Genomic DNA, 9,129 nt, shown 5'->3' with positions numbered 1-9,129 from the left:
CGACCATCATTGGCACCAAGGCAGAAGCGACTCTCATCGCTGAAGACGACACGTCTCCATTCGTCCCTCCATTCACGCCTGTCGCGACACCACTAGAGGCGAGCTGCACGATGTTGGGGCGTGAGCGGAAGACGGCCTAACGGTGTGCGGGACCGTAGCCCAGCTTCATGGAGACGGTTGCGAATGGTCCTCGCCGATACCCCAGGAGCAACAGTGTCCCTAATTTGCTGGGAAGTGGCGGTGCGGTCCCATACGGCACTGCGTAGGATCCTACGGTCTTGGCGTGCATCCGTGCGTCGCTGCGGTCCGGTCCCAGGTCGACGGGCACGTGCACCACTGGCGGCAACATCGATGTACTGTGGAGACCTCACGCCCCACGTGTTGAGCAATTCGGCGGTACGTCCACCCTGCCTCCCGCATGCCCACTATACGCCCTCGCTCAAAGTCCGTCAACTGCACATACGGTTCACGTTCACGCTGTCGCGGCATGCTACCAGTGTTAAAGACTGCGATGGAGCTCCGTATGCCACGGCAAACTGGCTGACACTGACGGCGGCGGTGCACAAATTCTGCGCAGCTAGCGCCATTCGACGGCCAACACCGCGGTTCCTGGTGTGTCCGCTGTGCCGTGCGTGTGATCATTGCTTGTACAGCCCTCTCGCAGTGTCCGGAGCAAGTATGGTGGGTCTGACACACCGGTGTCAATGTGTTCTTTTTTCCATTTCCAGGAGTGTGTCTTAAACTAACTTACGATAAGGACAACACACACACCCAAGCCCAAGGGAGGACTCGAACCTCCGATAGAAGGTGCCGCCCGGACCATGACAAGACGCCTGAGACCGCGCGGTTACCCCGAGCGGCTCGGGTTACGGATAGCAGCTAATAGTAATGTGCGACTTGAATTCATCCTAGGGTCGCATGAGAGTAATCACATAATAATAAAGCGCTAATTTGAAAGGTTGCGTTGTGAAACTGTGCGACAAAGTGCCTTTTCAGCATGGAGAGTCGACGTCTAAACAACAATAGGAAGTAAGTGTCAGGTAGCACTGGCACACCTTCAATAGGGCCGTGCCTGGTAAAACACTGTGATGTTCCAAGTAAGTCCTGATGTTTGGTAGCAGTTAGAGGTGAAGTTGAATGATTCGAAAGGCTTGAGATCATTTGTTTTTGTAGCTCCTGGTAGCTGCGACCCTCCGGCTCTACGACGCTTCGAAATATGCGAATATGCGAAGAAAAAGGCCACATCTCAGCAGTTCATGTGGCTGTGAAGTGATTCAGTGACGTCACATTGGCACCAAATTCCGTCCAACGTCACCGTGGAGTGTCGCCACATTCCCTGAAACACGTATGTAACGCAGCAGCGATGGCGAGGCATTGCAGCGTCTCTGACCAGAGAGTATGCGCTTGACCGCGCGAGTGTTGCGACGAGTTCGCTTGTTGTCGCTATGCAGAGCAGTACTCTGTCAGTAGTCGTTGCGAGTCTGTAGCTCGATTTAGTTGCGTGCAGTTCGCTAGTAGTCGTCATGCAGAGCGGTCGGTCAGTAGTAGCAGCCCAGTGCGGTTGTGTGATGTAGGCGGTCGGCAACACTGGTCAAGATGCTGAATGAGGTATACTGTTAATTAATATAATCATTAGATAATGTAAAATTTATTTATTGTAATCAATCTCCAACAAGTCCCCCAATAATAATTTTGATTTCAAAAGCATTTCTTCAAAAATTTAATTTTTTATTGAACTAAAGATTTCGTTGCACTTCCCATTTCATTCCACTTCTTTTGAAGAAAAATTTCAGTAAAATCACAGAAAAAAGGAATATTATCATTTGCAATGCAGTTCCTCCAAGCCGTGCGGAAAGATAAGAGCAGAAATTTGACATCCAGTTATTCTGAGGTAAGACTTTAATTCCGATTGTTTTGCACAGGGCCAAAGACCGATATTTCGGTTTAATTGAATTTTCTTATCACTGAATTGACCTTAATTTTTTTTGAAGAACTTATATTTGAGTCAGATTGCTAATCTTTGTTTAATTGTCATTGTCAGTAGATTTCATTGTGGCGAGGTTACACTTAGCGCAATGTCCATTAGCATTCCTAAATAATATTGTCATTACTTTAAAATTTCGGTGGGAAGGTTACACTCGGCTCCCATTTGTATTAAGTGTTGTCTGTCATTTTCTTTTAAATTTTTGTGGGGAGGTTACATCCCTCTTACTCACAGAACGAGGTGGCGCAGTGGTTAGTACACTGCACTCGCATTCGGGAGACGACGGTTCAAAACCGTGTCCAGCCATCCTGATGTAGGTTTCCCGTGATTTCCCTAAATCGCCTCAGGCAAACCTGGTGGTTCCTTTGAAAGGGCATGGCCGACTTCCTTCCCCATCCATCTCTAGTTCGATGGGGCCGATGACCATGCTGTTTCGTCCCCTCCCCAAATCAACCAACCAATACCTCTTACTCAAATTTTACCCCCCCCCCCCCCCCCATTTTGACGCCTGTGCGACAGAGGTCAAAACAGCAACGTCCAGCGTTGAAATCATGCGGTTTTCTCGTGGGTGTCCGAGGAAAAGCATTTCAGACGCACCGCCGCTCAGAAAAGACCTTAGGGGGTCGCACAAAGGGCGTCAACGAAATCACATCTTCCTTTTGGGCGTTGATTCGCAGATATTTCACACGATGCGATTACCAATAGTACGACGTTCTTGACAATCGGAGATGTAGTCTCAGGCGCTTGTAGGCAGGCAACTGGCATCAGAGGGGTGTGAAGTGGTTGCAGGCGCTTAGGGCCACTTCGCAGATTTTCTTTATGAGGACAGATATCTAAAATTCTCAATAAAGGTTGGCGGTGCCACCGAGGGTGTTGCCAAACTAGGGGGAGGGGGTGGGGGTATCAAAGTGCACTCATCCATGATCACGCCACATGAGGCGCTAAACTGGAAGACTGAAAAAGCTTGAGTACCCTTCGCTTCTTTAGATTGCCTTCAGATTTCATCGAATGATTTTGCATGTTCCCTGGTGGTTTCACCTGCGGAAGCACTGTTCTGCAAAGAGGTTTGATCACGATCAATGATGTTGCTAGCCCAAGATGTCCTAGAGAAGTGTTTAAGCATCTGGGGGATGCCAGCAGTATAGAAGAGTGTCAGGAACATTGTCCTGTTCTCACACATTGCAAACTGTTGATTTTGACTGCAAAATATGTGGGAATCAACGCCCCAAGGGAAAGTGTGGTTTACAGTGACGTCCTTCGTGCCATCACCTGAAGACTTTCGTGTCGATTCTAAGCGGCGGTGAGTCTGGAATGTTTTCCTCGCCCACCCATAAGAAAACCATGAGATTTCAATCTGGGGTGTCGTCGCGGTTCTGACCTCCGTCGCAGAGGCGGCAAAAGAAGGGTGAAATATGGGTAAGATAGGGTGTGACGACCTTTCCATCATGTGACACGGCCACGTTAGCGTTTGGAGGAATTGTGGTGAAATTTGGTGCCGGTATGACATCATTAACCCACCTTACAACTCGCTTCATAGTAAATCAAATGAAACGCTCAAAAAGATTAGTCCTAAGCAGAAAACCAAGTTACTTTGTAACTCATATAAAACGGGTTACTTGGTAACTAAGGTTTAACCTTTATATTTTATCCTTTTTATCGTTAACTACTTGTGTTAAATATATTTTACGTTGCCTGTGTGTTGGCATGAGATATGCATTGCTTTATTTTTTAAATTTGTGAAAATTTCTGTTCTTACTGTAAAATACATCTTGTAAAACAGTAATGGTCCTGTCCTGTACTGGCGGGCTGCGGCGCCCCCACTCACAAGCCATCTCGCGTGAGGTTGCTTGCGGGGTGCATGAGGGCTGCTGTATTCATTCGTCTGCTAGCTGTCTACATGTCTTACCAACATTTCTTTATTTATGTGAATACTGCAACTTCATGGTCTTATAGGCCGAAAGACTTCTTTGTCACAGCATTGTAATAATACAGTATCGTGGTATGAGTTTCTGTAAAAGAAAATTTAGTTTTCAGACCTTTGTGTCTGTATTATTACATTTCTGTACGATTTCACATTTGTAATATACAAATGTGTTGTTAATTTAGCAGGACATCTGATGATGGCCAATACCTACAACAATATTTATCCATTCCTGCCTTTCAATGTGGCTCTTGTCCCAATTTTTCCTCCCGTGACCAAATCCTGTATTTGCTCATCTATTCCACCAAATCAACAACTGCAAACCCGCCACTTTAGTCTCCCTAGATACTGAGGGAGCATGTGACCGCGTATAGCATTCTGGATTCCTCTTTAAGCTCCTGACATATTCACATCCCATTAATTACATCTGACTCATCGTCCATTTTCTCCCTAACCGCTTGTCTTATGTCACCATTAACATCAACTCCCATACATTCCGTCCCACTGTAGGTGTGTCCCAAGGTTCTGTCCTCTTTCCTCTCCTGTGTTTCCTCTACACTGATGATATGCCAAAACCCTCTCCTCCTGTTCATCTCCTACAGTTGCCGATGACACCGCCTTCCGCGCCCTCTATCCTACCCTCCAGAAATCTCAACGCAGTCAATAATTGTAGGCCGGACCACCCGCAGCTTCAGTCCCCGCGACTTTTAACTTACCATTTATAACCATCCTATCAAGTTAACTAACATACTAAAATACCTTGGACTAACACTTGATTCCTGACTAACATGGAAGCCTCATCTGCTAACTGTTGAGCAGAAAGCCCACAACAGACTAAAATTACTAAAACTACTAACCACCTGAACATGGGGATTGCTCCCTTACACAGTCCTGCACATCTATAAAACCCTTTAGTGTCCCATCCCCTGCTATGCCACTGTGGCATGGACTTCCGCTCATGCACTAGAGATCCTCGAACGCCATACATTCCGCCTAGTCTTTCGGATTTCGCTTACCCCCCTTCCCCCCACCCCCTTATCAAAGCCCGCAGCGTACTCTTACATCTTGACACCTCCGAATATCCTATGTTACCCGTAAACCCCTGGTTTCACCACTACTCACTAATCCAGGCACTCTGCCGCTCCTCTACCACCACATCCCCCCAACACTACACCTCTATACCTTCCAAATCCTCTACCAACCAAACTTTAATCGCCTTCCTTTATCCGTCCGTAAAATCTGCCATGATATAAACCTGTCCTACCTCTACGACGCACCCCTCGGCAGGGCCCCTTTCCTTTTCAATCCTCTCCACCCACTTCCTAATCCTTAGGTCGTGATCGCATCCCTCTCCACTATTCTCCCATCCCTTCTCCAAACATCCACCTACACGAACCCCCTCCTCCACACTACCTTTAAATGTCACGTTCCCCCCGACACTCTTCTCCCTGCAGCCTACATCAACTTATTCCTTCACTCATCCATGTGCTTCTTTTAATAAGTCACACATCGGCCTCTCCATTTTACTTTATACACTGTATATCTGTTTTTATATCATTGTTTGTGACACTCATTTTCCATTCATCTGTGTCTATATTTTAATTAATCACCGAATCTGCAGCGTACTGTGCACTGGAGACAGTGGCCATTGATTCGTTAAAAGAGGCAGCTTTGCTGTGCAACTTTATTTCGAGGGTGGCAAGTGAAACTTCGTTGGCAGCAATCAGTGTTCATACTGGAATAATGAGTGTGACCAATGTATGGAAGGAAGAACATTTGGACATAATACATTGACTCAACGCTATACACACATCAAAAAAGTATTGTATCACCTCGGTTCCGAGAGTTCCGGGAGCTGTACAGAAAATTGGAATAGAGATAAACATCATTTCTGCCCTTTTTATTGCTCATGAAAACCACACATTGCATGTTGTACCACCATACAGCGAGACCTTCGGAGGTGGTGGTCCCGATTGCTGTACACACCGGTATCTCTAATACCCAGTAGCACGTCTTCTTGCATTTATGCATGCCTGTATTCGTCGTGGCATACTATCCACAAGTTCATCAAGGCACTGTTGTTCCAGATGGTCTCTGTCTCTCTCCTCGACGGCGATTCGGCGTAGATCCCTCAGAGTGTTTGGTGGGTCATATCGTCCATGAACAGCCCTTTTCAATCCATCCCAGGCATGTTCGATAGGGTTCATGTCTGGAGAACATACTAACCACTCTAGTGCAGCGATGTTGTTATCCTGAAGGAAAATGTGCACGATGGGGGCGCGAATTATCGTCCATGAAGACGAATGCCTCGCCAATACGCTGCCGATATGGTCGCTCTATCGGTCGCAGGATGGCATTCACGTCTCGTACAGCCAGCCGTTACGGCGCCTTCGATGACCACCAGCGGGGTATGTCGGCCCCGCATAATGCCACCCCAAAACAACACGCAACCTACACCTTGCTGCACTTGCTGGGCAGTGTGTCTAAGGCGTTCAGCCTGACCGGCTTGCCTCCAAACACGTCTCCGACGAGTGTCTGGTTGAAGGCACATGCGACACTCATCGGTGAAGAGAACGTGACGCCAATCCAGGGCGGTCCATTCGCATGTTGCTGGGCCCATCTGTGGCGCACTGCATGGTGTCGTGGTTGCAAAGATGGACCTCGCCACGTCGGGAATGAAGTTGCGCATCATGCAACGTACTGCGCATAGTTGTAGTCGTAACACGACGTCCTGTGGCTGAACGAAAAGCATTATTCAAGAAGATGGCGTTGCTGTCAGAGTTCCTCCGAGCCATAATCCGTAGGTAGCGGTCATCCACTGCAGTAGCAGCCCTTGGGCGGCCTGAGCGAGGCATGTCATCGACAGTTCCTGTCTCTCTGTATCTCCTCCATGTCCGAACAACATCGCTTTGGTTCACTCCGAGACGCCTGGATATTTCCCTTGCTGAGAGCGCTTCCTGGCACAAAGTAACAATGCGGACGGGATCGAACCGCGGTATCGACCGTCTAGATATGGTTGAACTACAGACAACACGAGCTGTGTACCTCCTTCCTGGTGGAATGACTGGAACTGATCGGCCCCTCTGAACCCCTCCGTCTAATAGGCTCTGGTCATGCATGGCTGTTTTGGGTGGGTATAGTGACATCTCTGAAGAGTCAAAGGGACTCTGTCTGTGATACAATATCCATAGTCAACGTCTATCTTGAGGAGTTCTGGGAACAGGGGTGATGCAAAACTTTTTTTGAAGGGGCATTCAAATGAAATCCGGTCACTAGTGTGAAGTAACGTTAACGATTTTAGTAACTAAAAAATGTAGTTGTACACAGCACACATACTCAAAAAGTCGCCAAAACTGTTGGCACCACGCCGGTCGATTCCATCCTTGAAGAAGCTAGTAGCCTAGACCCAGTCAAACACTTCGTCGTCCGTTGCGAATCGATGTCCGCGGTGATTCTGCTGTTGTCCAAGCATTCACTTCCGCAACCATTTCCGGTGTGATGACACGCTGAGCCCGTCCAGGACGAGCATCGTCTTCCAGTGACTCGCGTCCCTCGAGGAATCGTTTGCGCCATTCCACAGCATTTGAACGATTTAGACTGTACTCACCATACACAGCCTTCATCCGTCGATACATTTCACGGCCTCCAACTCCCTCCGCCGCCAAAAATCGCATCACTTCTCGTTGTTCCTTCTTACTCGCCTGATTGTTCGGTAGAGGACAATAATTTTTGTGACAACCTTCTCTTCGGCGTGGAACCACACTGGCGCTATGCAACATCAAACGGTGCGCACGTGTGAGTCTCTCTACCAATAGATGGCGCTACCATACCCGCAGTTACGTGGGGTCACCTTGCTTGTAATGCAAAGGTAGACGCACTGACCAGGTTTCATTTGAATGAACCTCATAGTTTATAATCTTTCATATTAAGTGAGGTGTGGCTGATAAGTTTCCCATAGTTTCCCATGGTGTAACTGCTAATGCATGCACGAAACATTAGACTTGTAGACTACATATCGCATCCTGTGTGACTGAATCGAAATAAATTTACATTATTGCTGCGTGGCATTAATACTAGTTCATTTTCAGACTGCCATCTAAATATTAACCTGCTTTGCCTCTGTTACAGATGAATAATGAAACTGAATGCTGCTGAAGGCCTAATCAATGTTTTTGTCACTACGTCGTATATGGCCAGAATTTGTCCATATCTGTTTAGGCGGAGACTACAGTGGAGATGTCGGAGCTCGTCTGGCATTTTTGGAATTATTGGAGGTCCTAAAAGAATTTGAGTTCTTGAAGATATTAATAATGGTAATGAGATTGACATTTAACACAATTTTTGATTATTATGCTAATGTCCAGATTATTACATGTTACTTGACATCCTATTTAATTGAGCATGTGTTTTTATATCTGTGTCTTGATTGGCAACCGACAGTAACTGTGCAAAGACTAAATCGTCTGGGTGTTGCTTATCATCTTACATTGTTATGCTAACAGAGCAAGATTGAATTCAGGTTAATGTCTATTTGAAACAAAATATGTAATGAAAAGTATGTCAGGTAGGGGACCCAGCTGCCCATTTCTCCCTAGTAAGTTTCTCGTATTTAAATCCCTGTTTTGTTGTCCACCCCAAGGGAGAGAGTATAAGTGGGACTCACACTAAAAAGCTGTACAGTGTGTATGTGAACTACGTATGTGAAGCATGCTATTGATCACAGAACGGATGACTACCCAGGGTCACAACAGAAATCTGTTCGAAGCTTCTTACGGCAACGGCCAATCTCAGGCCCAAAACGGTATACCGAAACTGGAACAGAATATTGCAAACGTTAATGTATGAGGTTGTCTCATCACAGATCGCATCGGAGAAACTTCCTGTTTTGTTGGATGAGTTGATTATATAAGTTACGTTGGCCAGCTGGAATTTTAGCTAAAACAGGAATTGAGTCACTGCAAGTACCTGGCAGAGGTTTCACAGAACCTCTTCCAGACTATTTTTCGACCGTTCCACTCCGGAATAGTATCTCGGAAAAATTAACACCTAAATCTTTTTGTGCGGGCTCTGGTTTCTCTTATTTTATTACGATTTTCATTTCTCCTTATGCAGCTGGCAGTAAAAAAAATAGTTTCATATTCGGAGGAGAAATATAGTGATCGAAATTTTGTGAAAAAACCTCGCTACAACGAAACCGCCTTTGTATTAACGGTCACCACCCAAG

This window comes from Schistocerca piceifrons, chromosome 4, assembly GCF_021461385.2.
Source record: "Schistocerca piceifrons isolate TAMUIC-IGC-003096 chromosome 4, iqSchPice1.1, whole genome shotgun sequence".
NCBI lineage: Eukaryota > Metazoa > Arthropoda > Insecta > Orthoptera > Acrididae > Schistocerca > Schistocerca piceifrons.
The sequence above is the reverse complement of the archived record's forward strand: the minus strand, read 5'-3'. Positions refer to the sequence as shown.